At 37.8% G+C, this 17,181-nt stretch overlaps 1 protein-coding gene across 1 annotated transcript in view; it reads right to left on the reverse strand.

The window, feature by feature from the left end:
• The window catches only part of MOCOS (molybdenum cofactor sulfurase), a 220,706-nt gene that overhangs the window by 164,473 nt on the left and 39,052 nt on the right, over positions 1–17,181 (reverse strand). The gene's annotated exons all lie outside the window — the stretch shown is intronic.

Below are 17,181 nucleotides of genomic sequence, written 5' to 3' on the forward strand. Positions count from 1 at the left end.
AAAGAAACAGTAAAAAACATGTCAGGGTCTCTAAGGTGCCTCCCCATCTCAGTAAACATGTTTTCATAAATGTGTGTGTTCTGAGGGAGTATCTTCACTATTCATTGTAAAAGTTTTAACATATTTTAGGCCAGAGTTCTTTTGCCTCTCAGACACTGCCTCAGCCTGTAAACTCAACTTCTTTCCTGCTGTTTAACTGTTGACATTGAAAACAAAGAAAAATGTAGATTATAATTTTTCTACACACATCTTTTCTTTCTGGTACATGCACATGTCAGTTTTCCTCAACTGGCTGAACAATCTCTTTTGACTAAAATCCCCCCTGTTTATTTATGCTAGCAGCAGAAGTGCAGCATATGTCAGTTATATCCATGCATCTCAAGCCTTTTTGAGTCACTCATTCCAAATTACAGATCTTTATTCCATAGAAATCTTTATTCTGCACCATGTCTGAGTGCAGAACCTTTAAAACATAAATAAAAACATGAAAATCTGTGCAGTGCTAAGTCAAATGCCTATCAAAAATTTCATATGTCAAGAGCTCTTTCTCCCAATTAAACTCAGAAAATGGTCTCAAGCAAACAAGATTTGTTTTCCATGAGTTTGATTTGCACATAGATTTGCATTTAGAAAGATGCTATCCTTTAATATTTTACTGATTGAACCTTTCAGATAGATACCAGAAGAGATGTCAAGCTCATGGGTATAAAGTTGTTTTAAGCTTCACAGGAGAACAAATACTTTTGAACAAAGCCTGGGCATTGCAAATGACACATCTGGAGTCCCCCAAAAGCTACATAAATGTTAGAATGCTTCTGTACATATTTTCCTCTTCAATAATTAGGTTCACTTTTTATCTATCCAAGCCATCTGTGAGTTGAAGAACTTAATTCCAAATGTGTGTAATTTGAAATCCATAATTTTTCACAATGTGTGCAATCAGACAAATTATTTGGAAATTATCAGTGCAGGCTGCCTCGACTGTTTGAAGAGTAAGAACATGAAAGTGTTCTTTGATTGTTCTCTCCAATCAGCGCACCAAGTAAATGAAATTAAGGTACATGAGGTCATGGTGACAAAACGCTGACCTTGTCTCACTGCCAAGACCAACATGCCCAGGTCACAGAGACAGTGCAAATTAGCTCACAAAAAGGCCATTCTTACTTGCAATGTGGTTGTCAATTATTAACTTGTATCACTCTTTATAACCCTAAGTTTTCATAGATATTTCCCAACTAACTGTGTGCCCTTCCCCCCACCGTGTAAGAGGGGAAAAAAGAACAAAACATTTTAAAAAATGCCTATTGTAGACTGGGGTCTTTTACCCTCTTAACAGCTACAAAAAAGATGCAATGCATTTCAGGAGCACAAATAACAAGAATGATCCTTCCAGTCAGCATCACTGCAAACTAGCAAACTCCATAAAACCAAACAATTTATACATATACAGAACAGCGGGCACAATTTTCACAGTTAGGAAAAAAGAAAAACCAACACTTTGCCTATCTTGTACTACTCAAAAGCATACAGGTTTAAATATCATTATTTTAATGGTTTAATTAAAATAAAGTAAAACCTGTATACACTTTGCTAGCTTAAAGGACAAAATGACAGGAACAAGGTCTGAGAGTCAGACCACTGGTTAGGAACTCAGAAAATAGCAGTTCATTTCCATAAACCTCATGTATCACCCTCTTAGTCACTTCAGGCAGTTATTTCAGAAGGGCTATCATGATGGCAAAAGCATTATTGCTTGTGGACACCCCTTCCCCACAGATTTCATGAGATTGAACAAGAGAAACATCAATACAAACTAAGCTTAAACATCAACTGTACGTGTCATGCTTTGCAAGGACATAGCACACTCTCAAATGACTTAGAGAGCAATTTTGAGTACTGACAAGGCCCTAGGTCTTTTTAACTGCACTTGTGTATAGACTTTAAAGAATTGTAGGAAAATTTATTTCACAGCAAACCATCAAAAGCAGTATGGGCTACTTGTATAAGCATAAGATATTTATTCTATGAAAACATCAATCTGTAACCCTGGTCTTGAACTGCCCAAAGATGAAAGACACACTCCTTTTATAACACCGATTGTGATAAAGTTTGGCTGCACATATTTCTACAATTAAATTCAGTATATTATTTTCTACTCAAGTATCTTGCAATGATAAAAAGTATCCACTTAGTAAGCTTCAAAATACCTCTCTAACTCAGCGAGATATTATCTTCACATTTTACACATAGAGAACAAAAGGTTCCAAGAAGTTGAAACAGAGCCACAGCATCACAATATTTGGTCTATCAAGAAGAATTCTACTTCTTGCAAGCTCCAAATCTATGATTAGCTCTCTAACTTCTAGTGTGAGTGATTTTTTAATGTTGCTAATCAACAGTCTCACAGAAGATGTGTAATACCTGGAATATAACAAAATCCAGAAATTGCAAACTTTTAAGATATATTATCAATTACAATAATGATCAACCAAGTATCTTGTGCTACATTCTAGGGACAATGTAACAAAAATCTCAAAAAGGTCTGAAGACACAGATTACTTCAAAGTTTGACCTAGCAAGGTATAGAATGCAAAGTAGCTTCAATATAGAAACCTCGCTTAAGACTACAAGAAGATAGTGTTTTAATTATGTAGTACAAAGGCTATTCAGGTTTGGAGGATTTAACCTCACTGAATTAAATTTCAGTAACTCATTGAAGTGTACACTTGCTGAATTAAAATAGATTGTCCAGAGAAGCAGTGGATACCCCAGCCCTGGCAGTGTTCAAATCCAAGTTGGATGGAGCTTTGAATCACCTGTTCCTCTAGAAGGTGTCCCTGCTCATGGCAGGGGGGTTGGAACTGGGTGATCTCTAAGTTCCCTTCCAACCCAAACCATTCTAAGATTCCATGACTCTGTGTTGGGTTTCTTTTGCACTGCTGTGTTGAATATATTACCTACAGTATCACATTTCTGGTTTGTGTCTCAACTTCACACATACCCTAAACCTCCATTTTGAATAGTCTGGCTCATGGATCACCATCAAAGCAGACGGGCAACACTCTGCCACTACCACATTTTACCAATAAAAAAACACCTCAGGCAGATGTATATTAAGGAGACTACAACCAACATATTCCCCTTCCTCTCCAGCGCTTATTATTCACTGAAGTGCAGTCCTGCTTTACAATGTTTTAAAGTATATTGAATGCACTAACAATGCAGCTGGCACATTAGTAGCTGTCCCATGGATGAATTTAACTCTGAGTGTGAACAGCAGAGTATACACAAGGGAAGACTGTATTTACATGCACAAACACATCTAATGCTAATTAGGCAGAATACTGGAGAGAGTAATTCCTTGCACATCTTCTATTCTGCATTTTGCCACTGTAGCTGGGGCTCCTTTATGCTCACTTGTCTAAATACTTTCCTTGAATAAGTGGAGGGTTTAGGTAAGAAATATATTTCATCTTTAAATTTCCTTCCCAGACTTCTCAAAAAATAAAATCTTTTTAAACAGACCCAAACATAGGTTAAAAAATTATTCATTATATATATCAATTTCTTTGCTTCTGATAAGAGAACTGCTCTGTGCAAATGAAAGATTCAGCTGAAGCTTTCCCTATTTTATTAGCGCTGGCTGACGTATAGCCCTAAGGACAATGCTAGGAGCCCCAGCACAGGTGAGGTTATCTTTCCCATACCTGCTGGCTTCATTTGTAGTGAGGAAGGTGTCTGTGAAAATAAAAATTGAGCAGATAGATCTCTTGGTTTAATTTTTAACACTGAAGTCTGTCTTGCACTGTTGAGAGCTGGGGCAAAAGCTTTACCCTTTCATGGCTTGTATAGGTAAGGGTAACCCCTTCGCCTCATCATACACCATCATTAAAAAGCTGTCTAGCACATTGTCTTAAGGGAAGAACCTTTTAAAACATCCTAAACTCTTGCCACAAGTCTAATTTGCAGGAAAGCTTTATAGCAATATGGTATTGTATATGAAAATAACAATAATTGTCTTACAAGTTTTGGTGGTTTTTTTTTTTTTTTTTTTGTAATATGCATTCAATACATAGTTTTATTTCTCCAATGATTTTTAATTGTTAAAAACACCTGTAAATTCAAAAGAAGCTGCAAAACAGGCCATGTAACACATAGATACACTGCTATCACCACTAATTCTCCCCTAAAGAGGTCACAGCACAGAAAAAAAAAAAATGAACAGGTTCTTGCAACTAAGAGCTCTTCTCATTTTCACTTATTCAAGCAGACGGATGCATGGTACCATCATATATTCCCACTTTGCTACTTAAACCATCAACTCTGCACTGAGAATTATATTGTCTCTTACTAAACTGTTACTTCACGGCCTCTGCCAATGAAAGCTCCAAGTAGCTGTGTGAAGAGGAACAAAACTCAAATTTTACACCTTCCTAGTTACACCTGGGGTTTTTTTTGCAAGCAAAAGGCTGGACTCCCAATTTTCTGAGCAAAATGTTTTTTAAGGTTGGACTACAAATTAAAAAATGTGGCTATCGTACAACATTTGAAGGACAGAGAGTGCACATTTTCTCTCCAGTCACATGTATTATAGTTATTAAGATTAACCATAACATAGTTGTCTGTACTTATAGGTAACTTACTGCCACAGAGTTGGAAGGGAAAAAAATACAGCAACAAAGAACAGCCCTGTTTTTCCCCTGTCCTTCCCCATGAATTATAGGGGGTATGAGTGGTCCTAAATCTACCAACTCCTTACAGTTTCCATTGACTGCAATGCATTGTCTTTGATCCTTAACTAGCAGTTATGGTGCTTGATATGTGTCCCACAAACACAGAGAAGCTTTGCACTGAATATTCTACAGCATTTTCTTGTTTTATTCAGAGGTAGACTGTTTCACAGAAGCCACTGCTCCCTCAGCTTACTGCAATATAGTACAGTGACTATTTTTGCCACTTTTAGAAGTACCACATTAATAACAGCTGCCGATATTAATCTTGGTTCAATCATTTATATCTTTCATTTAAAAAAAAAATCCTTATCATCCTCTTTCTCTCCTTTTGTTCTAAAGTTCTGCAAAACTTAAAGGTTACCACATTCTGGACCATTTTTATAAAATGTCTGTTTTCTTCTATAAATAAAATTATAGCATCAGAAATGCATACTGTAAATAATGCTTTTTGGATGCTGGGACTAGAATTGCTTTGCCTAAGTTTAACATCTAAACATAGACTGGTCATCCTTAAAACAGTAGATTTATGCTACCTACCTTAGGTACCAATCTCAAACTGAGATAGTCATGGTAACTAAATTGACCAACTTGTACATGAACAGTACCAAAACTCAGGTCAGGACTACACTCAAGTGCTGGAGGAAGTCCAGAGAAGGGCAGTAAAGTTGGTGAAGGTTCCAGAAGGTAAGTGAGATAAGGAGAGCAGAAGGAAGATAAGGATATTGATATATATTGGTACTGGCAACATACCCTCATGCATCCCAAAATGCACAACACCAGCATAGACTATGGTGCAAAAGTTAAATTGGATAGTCCACCTCTTACTACAGTGGGTACATAAACATAGAAATACTTTCTGAAAACTGAAGTTATCAAAAGAAATCAGAGATCACTTACTGCAGTACAGACTCCATGGCTTTGTGCATGTGAAATAGACTATAACACGAAAGCAAACATTTCTCATGAAGGATGTAGATCCCTCAGAATTTATACACACAGACTTATGGCTATTATCAAATAATGTAAACAGCGCAATTGCTACCATCCAATCCTTTGTGCTCAAAGCTGTATGGCATTTATTTTATGTGATCAATCGGAGATGCTTAGATGTAGAAAATTAAATTCAAAATCAGTGATAAAAGGAAGTCTGGATTGATTCTCACTGGATAAAAAACCCAGACATCACATCAATTTATTTATCCACTATGAAAAACAGCTTTAGATATTACAGACATTTGTGGGATAAAATATTCTACCAGAGCAACGGTGCACTTCTGCCTGTGCTTGGCAGCAAAAAAATTCCAGTGACTTAGGCAGAAGAAGACTAATATTGATATTGCAATTTCTGTAAATGAGTACAACTCCCTCATTGCATTATGAGTCTGTGCAACACTAAAGTAAGAAAACTTCGCAGGTAACTGTTCCAAATGCTGAACAGGAATGGTTTGAGGAGAACAGGTCATTTTGAATACACAAGTGTTTATGGCTTTTTTTTTCGTGTTTCACAAAGGACAAGACCAAACACTCTAGGAGAGGCAAAAGGAATCCCCAGAATAGGTAAAACCTCATTAAAAATGAGACAGTGCTTATTATACAAGACCAAGACAAGCAAGCTCAGGTAAATCCCAATATCACATAAACTAGCTGAGACAGAGAAAATGTGCATCTTCTTTCTCCACTTAGTACTTCTTTCCTATATAACTAATAATTATTAGATAAAAGAGGTGTTTAGGGACCAAGTCTCTTGACCAATGGTTAGTAGCATCCTCAGGGAAAAAAAGAAATGAGGTTTCAAACCCATGGGCCAAATCAGGTAGAAAAGACTGCTTAGGAAAATATACTTGGGGACTACATGTTAGACATGCATGCATAGGATGTGCTTCATATTTTTCTTTTTCATACATTCCCTTGCCTCCGATTATCCATCCTAAGTTCTCTCTTGCTGGTATAAAAACTCACTGAGGATCATAAAGACAAACCCCAGGCTGCAATTGCAGCCTTCTGGAGTGGACTGGGAGACCTCTACACCATGTTACATCCTGGTAGGATCTCTACCTCAAGATCTTCCTGAGGATGCTGTCAAATTTCACATCAGTACAGCTTAGGGGAGAAGGACTCAGAGACTTCTGAAACAGGAAAAAAATAAATACTGCATTTCTCAGCTGCAGTTGAAATACACATTGACTTCATCCAGTGAGAAAAAAGTGAACAGGATGCTGCTGTACGCCACCTCTCAGGAGCCAAGCCAGGCAGTCAAGCAAAATGCCCATTCGAGCCTAATAACATGCTACAGTCCTCTTCACTAGTAATGTCAATTCAGAAGCATTTTAAAAAAGAAAGGGAGATACCACAAGTCTCCTAATATTTGCAGAGACCATGTCAAGTTTTCTCTTCGGAGCAGAAGTCACAGCTGTGGGCTTTAACACCTACAATCTCACAATTTCACAGTCAATACAAACAGCATTCCTCTTGTAGGCAAGAGACACATGTCTTTTTGCAGATATAAGACGCAGATACAGACCCCAGAGTCCAGTGGAAGCAAAAAAAGCTGGAATCTTAAATTTTTGTCTGGTGGTTTTTTTGTTATTACTTGGTTAGCAGTTTATTAAATGCAGAGTATTTTTTAACATCTGCTGCCATGACATAATTCTCATGTTCAAAGCATCCTTTTCAAATTATTTCAGGGCAGGCACCAGGCAAGAACCTGAAGCTCTAGCAGCTCTTCGGAAGCACCAAGGCTGATTTGACAATCTATTCTACATAGACAATATCAGGACATAAGTGAGCTCATAGAGTTGTTTTTAACTGGAAAATATGTTATGAAGTGCCTGACAGTGAAATCGGTGAAGAGGGTGATCGAGGGGCCGAGGAGTTAAAACAGTCAGGTAAGACCAATGCAGTCCATAAAATAAGAAAATAATACTTTGGATACAAAGCAAGCAGGAACTGTATGGAAGATCATAGAAAACAATGATGAATAGCAGTATGATTTCCTCCTTAAAGTGTAACCCTTCTCTGGGCAATAATTGTATGCAGTCAGTCTTATCCCATGTCATGAAGTAAGAGGATAGAAAAGAACGTCCAAAGTCCTAAAATGTGGAGCTTAGCATTAAGAGGCTGTGAAAATGGCTGAAAAACATCTCAACCGGAATTTCTTATAAAACTTGTGTTTAAAAGGTGTGCTAGCAAAATGGATAAAAAATACAACTAATAAAAATAAAATCATGGCAGCCACATAGCACTATAGAAACCCTCTGGTTTTCAAAATTATTTTAGGCCCTCTCAGTCTGCTTCTATTTTTGCTCTCAGAAATAGAATTGCATATGTAAAGACCAAAGAGTTTTATTTCTCAGTAGCCTATTACCCACATATTTGAATTTGCTGGGGTTTTTTTCCCCTTCACATTATCAGCCTTCTAGGTACATTACACACATTACACACGTATAACAAAAGTATAAGGTATAACAAAACCAAGGTTCTGCAGATAATGCTGCTCTGTCTTGCAAAGCTTTTTCCTGTAGCCAAATCACTTGCCTACAGTAGCAGAAAGAAAACAAAATAATCCCTTCGCATTGTTATAAAAGCAGCAGACAAACCCGTCAGAACATACCAAGAGCAAAGAGCCTGAGGAAAAGGGAAGAAACTTCATTCTTCATTATTCAAGAAATGTAGAAAATACATTACTAAATTTGCTAGAACCCTACTTCTAGTCCATTAGTAAATTTTGGCCCAAACTGCTGCTGGGACCCAGAAGAAAGTGCAGAGAGTCACTGTTTAATCTGTCAACTGTTTAATCTGACTAGCAGTTCTCATCTCCTGATTTGCATCCATTTTTTTGTCTTTAGTTTAATTTCAGAGAACTCAACTATATGCTTTGGTGGTCATTTTTACCAGCAGCTCTATCTTATTGTATCCACCACAGGTAGCTTATGTAAGTTATGTTTTTAATTTTTCTTCAAAGCACCTAGTACAATGGTGAGAGGCTCCATTTAAAATTACCTACATAAATAAGCAAATATAACACCATTAGCATAACAGATTGTACTCAACAAACTATAAACACTGTAAGTTCAGAAAGTTTAGCGGCAGTAGGACTAGCAATGCATGGAGGAGCATGTATTCATTTTCTAATAGGTCTAACAGACCTTAAATTGTTGCGTGACTCAATAATAATCTTCTCAAATGTTTCTAGAAAGAATTTAGGATTCTCATTTTCTTCTTTATTGGTAGCTTTTCCTAGCAACACACTTGTGCTAGACCCAAAAGCTTTGAAGTTATAAATAGCCAAAATCCATCTACCACAACTCCTCTGACACCATTAAGAGTGAGAATAATGCATGGGACCGGTTGAGAACAAAATTTCCTTATGCAAAGCCTTCAGAAAGCTGGTCTTCACCAAATGATACCCAGTATCCTGGATTTTCCAGCCCTGGATCCTCGAGTCAGTGCAAGTCTCAAGCAATTTGAACACCCACTCAGAGCACTGACAGAAGGTCACATTCCAGGGCAATAGTTACCATCTTACAGCTCCACTTTCAGAGACAGGACTGCTAACCTAGCTGGGACTCCAGACATGCTACATGCCATAGGCATTATTATGAGCTGCTGTAAGTATGGATGGCTTTGACCATGTCCGTCCACCTGCCTTGCTGTTTGTCCAAAATAACCGGTCTTCACTGCAGCTGGTACTGTGCACACGTGTGTCCCCACTGCTTCAGCTCCACATTCAGCATTTGGACTTCAAGTGACTGTCAGCAACTCCAGTCTGCCAGTAGCAGAGGTGTACATCTGGAAAAGGCATTGAAGGAGCCCATAGGAGATAGTAACAGCACATGACCAAAGCTGGTAGAGCATTATTTGTGTCACATCTCCCCATCTCCCTTAAAAGTGGACTTCAAACCCAGAATGTCCCATCAGCAAGTCTGCTGGCCTCTGTTCACCAAAAAATGCTTTGCTGTTTTTTCTTTTCCTTCTAAAATGTGACACTAATCTGCATGCTACACAGAATAAATCAGGAGGGCAATTCTTTCTGTGGTTGTAAAAACAAGTTTACAACGCTTACATTTTGCAGTGATTAAACCTTCACAGAGAGTTGCCATTCACAAATTTTAAATTACTTACAATATGCTGTGCACCTCAGTAATTATATTCTAAGTCATCAAGTTCACACGCGCTCTCTTTTTGTATCAACCCCCGTGTGCTTGAGAGAAATTGCTTCTGAACATGCCTAATTTCTAAGTCTTCATTTTATACACTGTATGTAATCAAACTTTTTATTAAACATTGCCAAGCAATCTGTCTCATTTAAAATGAGCATCTCAGAAAATGTAAAGGTCCATTAAGCTCTTAATTGTGCACTATAACTCTCAATTCTTGAAAAGATATGTTGAATATTGTTTTCCCAAATGCTTAATTCCATATTTAGCTAGTTCTACTGCCATAGTTACTATATTGGTCAGGTATACAAGAAGTCAATATAGCCACATAAGTAAAATTTTCACATCTACAAAGAAAGAACAAAAAGAGAGGATTTAATTTTCATTTTTCTTGTTTGAGTTTGATACAGGGAATTTCACTGTATAGGTACAAAACACAAATCTGCTAATGTAGAAATATAAGTACACCCTAAAGGCAGAGTGATTCTGCTACAGTAATGGTTTTAGTGATTTGATAGCTCAAATTCATTGCAAGTAAACGTCAATTAGACTTGAAAATGAAAGTCAAGCAACTGACATAGAAAATATTATATGCCACTGGTTTTAAATTACTTATAATGGAGGTGAAAAATACTTTAGGCTGTGAAAATAAAACTGAGATGACTCCAAAACACATAAACCACATATAAACATATTCAAAAAGATTGCTACCTCTTATAAATGGTTCTGAAACAGTTTGAATGCAGGTCTTTGTATGCAAAAACCCCTCCAGTGAGACATTTAAATTTGACTATTCCAAACTCAAGAAACAGCAACTTTTTAAACATACTAGATAATTAACTAAATCTTACTTCCTATCATGTACTCTTGACAAATAAAATTGTATTTCTGATCTTTAAAAGACTTTACATCCATCTTTGTTTTTTCTTTGTAGCAATGTGATTCATATGATACTGAAAGTTGAGAAAGAGGAAAAGGATGAAGGACATACTAATTTCTCTAAAAGACTTGTAACTCAAAGCATAGTATTACATGAATGTTGACAGTTATTTTTCCTCTTTTCCCCCTCGTATTAAATTTGGTGTACACATCTTCTCACAACACTGAAAACAAAGTACAGTAAAGTCACAATTATAAGCCGCACCTCTGGGTGTCAGCAACTGTCTAGGGTTACAATACAGAGTGTGATAAAAGGTATCTATTCTATCACCATCTGTTGGGCGTGGGGGGAGTGATCCTTATCTCAGTGGGAGATATTCTGCTAATGGGCCATCCATTGAAACCAGGCAGGGCATTGCTCTTTATCTTTTCACAACCCATCCTTCCTCCAGAGAGTCATTTTCTGCTAATGGCCCATTGAGTCCCACTGTGTGACTGATAAAATTACTGCATCCCAGTGGAAGTTGCTCCAGCCAGGGGGAAGAGCCCAACATTTCTTACCAAGATAAAAACAGAGGTTTTGGGACACTAAGGGAGCCCATTTCTCCACTGGACTCCAGAGGAAAACTGGATTTCTCCACATCACCACTGCACCTCCAGAGGGAAACTGCACCTTCTACAGGAGCACTGCTCCAACTGAATCACATCTGTCAGTGCAGGAGGATGCAGCCACCATTTAACGGGACTGTTACCAACACTCTGCCTGACAGGGTGTCAGGTTGTACTCTGACTTTGTCAGGGTTTGGAGTTTGTTTCTTTGTAGTACTGTATTTCTATGTTAATTCCCCTAGAAAAGAACTGTTATTCCTAATTCCCATATCTTTGCCTGAAAGCCCCTTGATTTCAAAATTATAATAATTTGGAGGGAGGGGGTTTACATTCTCCATTTCAAAGAGAAACTCCTGCCTTTCTCAGCAGACACCTGTCCTCCAACCTAAAACAGCAACTTTTCATTCTTTGTCCATATATAAGCCGCACCTGATTATAAACCGCACTTCTGGGTTTGGACCAAAATTTTAGTCAAAATGGTGCGGTTTATAATCATGAAATTACTTTAGCGCTGCTAAGTGTGAATTACATCTTGTAGGAGGCTTTGTCAAGGGAATCTCTCTCCTCCAAGCCTTATGACCTTTCTATAGGAACATCTTCAGCCAACTGGCTTTCCAGCATCTTATCATGGCCATACAGTTTAAAAATGGCAGGGTACCCAGTAAGAATTTGTGGTCAATCCCTTTCCACTTGGGAAGGTCTGTGACAGCTCTGAATTGCCAGGTATGAATTCCTCATACATAGCAACACACTTCATTGCATTGTCCACAGGGTGCAGCCACAACAGCTCCTCAGTATTCCAGATTCCAGGTGTTCCTCAGTATTCCAGATACCAGCACCAGATTCTAGGTGCTTTAGCCCTGTTGTTGATACTTACATGCTTACAGCTCTGATTTTCATGGGCCATAACCAGGGGAAAGGTTACCTTAGCTCTTTTTCACACAATTGAAAAAGAAATATTTGATGAAATCAAAAGGGCCCCAAATTCACCAAAGAAAACATGAGTATTTTGTTGAGTACAAACAGCTTTGAAATATATCAGCGCTATCTTTCAAATTACAATAGTTGTGCAGGGCCTGAGACTTCAGATTAAGAGAATTAAATTTCCACAATTCAGTGGAGTGTGTGCTTATTTAATTAAAAGTAGATAGAATTTCATTTGCACTTCATTGTTAAGAATGCCACCTACAATATCACATTTTGACAGTGCAGCTTAACTCCAATTTATACTAAAAGCATACTTCATCAAACTCATTCTGAAGTTCATTAGAAAAGCTAAATGCCAGTACTATTTGCCATGGCAATCCCATCCCATTTAGATGTTTAAATAGGCAAACACAGTCAGATAAACTCACAGCGGACTGTGATTGTTCTATGGTTTTTCAGGTGAAGTCTTCTGTATCCGAACCACTACTGTGAGCTACATGATGTATCCTTGATTTTAAATTTTCACAGGTATTGCTCAAGGCATTGAAATCTATTTTGCTTGTACATGTTGCTTTAAAGTAAACCAGCTTTCTTCCTCTCAAAAATGAACCAGCATATAATCATCACTGGGCCATGTCCCACACAGCAAGGACTCCTCATAGATTGACAGAAAGTTGCCCTTGTGCACTGCCTTCAGACAATGCATATGTAAGGTTAGCACAAGACTTTACCCCCACTCAAAGAAGAGAGAAGGAGACTTAAAACAAGCAAGAACATCCTATTTACTATGGGCATTACTAAGACAGACACTCAAGACAGCTGACAAGTGTTCCTGGAATGCTGGAAGCCTCCCTCTTTCATCTAAGTGACTTTGTCAGCCAAGTAGGAGGGAGAGGCACTGTCCCTACCTATTTTGGTTCAGGTACATCTGGTTAGCTGAACTATACCATGGCTGTTTAGGTTTCTTCCTTGGCTGAGGCAACCAGTTGCTGACAGATTTACAAACTCATTTCACTCTACTTCTGTAACACACTGCATCACAAACACAGGTAGTTTGTGTTGGAGTCATGGACAATAATGCAGAAATTACCTGCTTGTAGCACACTCTTCACATAGGAGGTACATGACCAAGAAGAGTTAGAAGGTCTGTTTTAATCTGGGCTCAGTCACTGCTTTCATACACTGTCTCAGCCACAACACTTCAGAGGTCCGTCACATGGCCCCATTCCAGTTTCAAAGCATGATAACACCCAAATTGACAACGAGGCAGGCTGTAGTAAAAGTTACTGTAAATGTCTTGTTACATGATGGCAGATAAAAATCAAGTTATCAAAACTGCCCATAAATATCTTTTGCAGGGAAGGAACCATTCCTCAAGTATGTTACTGAAACATTACACTGTGTATAGGATATTGATGGAGTGCACGTTAAGTATTTTGGCATAAAGTTTTACATACGAGCTGTTTGGTCCTTGGAAGGCCAGACAGGCACTCCCCAGCAAGCTTGCACATGGGAACCTTAGGGCTGGTGCTCTTTAGGTGTATTGGTGTGTTACTAAAGGCTAAACAGCCCTGCAAGATAAGCAACGCAGCTATCATCTGACAGAACATTTTGGATTCTTGTTTTCACCTTTCAGACATAACAGATCTGTGTGAAATAAAATAACCTTCATCTTTTAGAACTTACAGCAAGATTGCATGCATCTTGAGACAAGCTCTTACTGGCAGGCAGATCTCTTTCTCCTCTTGCAAGCTAGCTGGACAGTCATTGAACTGGAAGTTTCACACCCAGCTTACCAAAAAGCCAGGCACTTAAAAGAAGACAGAATGGGACAAGATTTTGGCACCAGGATTTTGGAACCAACAGGTCAGTGACATTTTTTTTTTTAGCACGGGAAGAATAAGTAGGATGGTGCCTCACACCTCTGTATCAGTTTTAGTATTGTTCATATATTTGGTCTTTTTGTAGTTTTGTGTTAATTTTTTTTCCTTCCTTTAAAGCAATACTGTTTTCGTACAGAGTTTATTCACAAGTCAGAAATATCTGGATTGTGACCACTGACAGATTTTGCAAAGAAGTGTTTCACGTGGATAAAATCTCCTTTATATCATGACAGATGCAAAAAAAAAAAAAAATATTGACATTTTAAACACCTTTAAAAAGGTAAAAGCAGACAAACTACAAGAAATGGTAAGTGGAAGGCTGAGAAAAGCCTGAGTGTTGAAAAGCTCTTTTGAGAACCATTGCCTGTGATCACTGGATTCATTACAAGCCTAGGGAGTCTCCATAAAATCCGAAGTACATACATCATACTCCTCTAAACAGTCTTACTATCCAAAAGCTTGCCATAAATTCTAAATTACTTGCAACATGTTATTGAGCTGGCACTCAGTAATATCAATGATGCAATTTCCTTCTGCCTTGACACATACCAAATACACTAATAAAATCTAGCAAATTAAACCTGAATTCACTAGGCGTTATTAACCTTAATATAAAGGAGACAGTTCTGTTAAAAGTCTTGATTCATTTATCTTTCATATTCCCATATCTTAATCATGACTCTGCTGCTTCTTAAAGGCAGCCTTTAATTTCAAGGATACCATCTTTGTTTACAACCTTCAAATTAGAAATAAAGTTTAAAACAGGTAAGAAATGTGAATCGATGGAATCAGCAGAGAAACAACAGAAATAATTAAGTTAGAAGGAACTGACTAATACTGACAGCATACACTACAAAGTTCTGAGTTTTAGGTACTTATTTGCTATAATTTCAAATTACCAATTAAAGTTAGTGCATTTAGCCTCAAAGAACCAAATGCTTAAAGTGACCAAGTTTAATTGAATAATTTTTCTCTCCTTTAAGTCATTGGGGTATCCACAAACAAAAAATCCCTATACAAAATCTCACAATCTTCTTTTTTACTCCAATCTTACAAGTTTCAACCAGTTTATGGGACCACATTATCACTTCCAGCCTAGCATTCATAACAACAACAAACAAGAAAGCTCACATTCCAACAAATTTATTACACTCTAGAAGAATTCCCAGAAAAATGTGCTTTCCTTCTCTCTGGAAATCCACCAGTTTTCCTCTGTTTATTTGAAATGCTCAAGCCATTTTCTTAGCTTTACAATACATTTGATCTTCTCATAGCATCCACTTGATGAGGTTATACCACCATTTCAAGAATCTTTTAATCTGTCTCAATTACCAAACCCTCAATTGGCAGACTGCAGGATTTACTTCAACAAGCCCATTCTATTTTGGTCACACACTTCAGAAAGATTAAGGTAATTCAGATCAAGCCCAGAGACAGAGTAATTGAGATTGTTGTGGGGGATGAAGAATGTATTTTGGGAGCAGCATCTAGAGGAGCATATATTTTTCAGCCTATGAAAATAGGTCTCCTCTACTTAAATACACCAGAAGGACTTAATAGCAGAACAGACCACAAAAGTCTATGAGCAACACAAAATTTTGGTGTAGGAACAAAAGGACAACGGTTTCTCAAGAAAGATAATCAACAGTAGACGAAAAGTACTCTATAACAGTTGGAGATGAAACACAAAAGCCCTGAAGGTTATGTGCATTCCCATGCTCTTGAACCAGATCAGCTGGGATATGTTTCTGACCTGGCTGTCCTGAAACTTGGCACTCTGAAACCCCTACTGGGTACACACAGACTCATTTCATCCCTGTCCAGCTTAAGGTGGCTGGGTTTTACCACACCCTCAACCCTTTACAGTCACTGCCCATCCTTCTGCACTCCTCCTCAGCTTCTTCTGCTGCAGTGCTCTGCTGGCTCTGCTCCCAGTGGTGTGTAACACATTCCCTGGGCACCCTGGAAGCTGTGCAGCTGCCTGCCTTTTGCTACAGAAAAGTTTTCATCAGGGCAGCCATGGCCTCAGCAACAGGCCGTTTTGTATTTAATGAATAGAGCTAGCTGGCACCTGCCTGAGGCCAAGTGCAGTCTCAGTGCTGAGGGGAGGAAAAAAGACAACTGCTAAAAGACACAGGATATTAACTGAGAATTTCAGGAAGACAGGTTGCAGAGGGCAGCAAAATGAAAAATAAAAAAAAAAAACCACCAAAAAACAAACCAAACTCAAAACCAAAAAACCCCAACAGTGTTAGGACTACAGCATCTAGCATGGCTGCTGTAAACAACCTGCTCATTAGAGAAAGGGAGCTGAAGGCTTGTGCCATCATTTGACAAAGTAAATGTGTTTGCTCTGTCTATAAGAAGACCAGATGAGCTACAGATAGTCTGGAACAATGCGGAGAGGAAATTGGCATTATCACAGATGAGAAGGCAGCCACAGTTACACTTGATGTTACAGGGACAGAAGATAATTTTAAGGTTACATCAGAAATGAGAGCAAAAAGAAATGTGATGAAATCACTCAAACACTGTAGAGACACTTATCCCAAAGTTACTACTACTTGCACATCATATCTCCATCTGGAGAAAAAAATAGCAGAAGATCCTGAATACATTGCTCCATTCAGGAGATATGAAGTTCACCAGTAGTTATAATAGATATATTCAAGACTTAAATAGTAAGTAATGAACAGAGTTAGCCCCCATTCATAATAATAAAAACACAGGCAACACTAACAGCTATTCACTTGGGTGAATAAATATAAATATAAATATAAATATAAATATAAATATAAATATAAATATAAATATAAATATAAATATAAATATAAATATAAATATAAATATAAATATAAATATAAATAAATATAAATCTAAATGAAACTAATTCAGTGGATACCAGTGTTTAAAGTATTAAAAATCCTGACCACTAAGGATCATGCAGTAGGAGCAACAAAAAGAGTAGCAAAGTGCTAAGGGAACAGAATAGTA

This window comes from Catharus ustulatus, chromosome 1 (genome assembly GCF_009819885.2).
Source record: "Catharus ustulatus isolate bCatUst1 chromosome 1, bCatUst1.pri.v2, whole genome shotgun sequence".
NCBI classification, from domain to species: domain Eukaryota; kingdom Metazoa; phylum Chordata; class Aves; order Passeriformes; family Turdidae; genus Catharus; species Catharus ustulatus.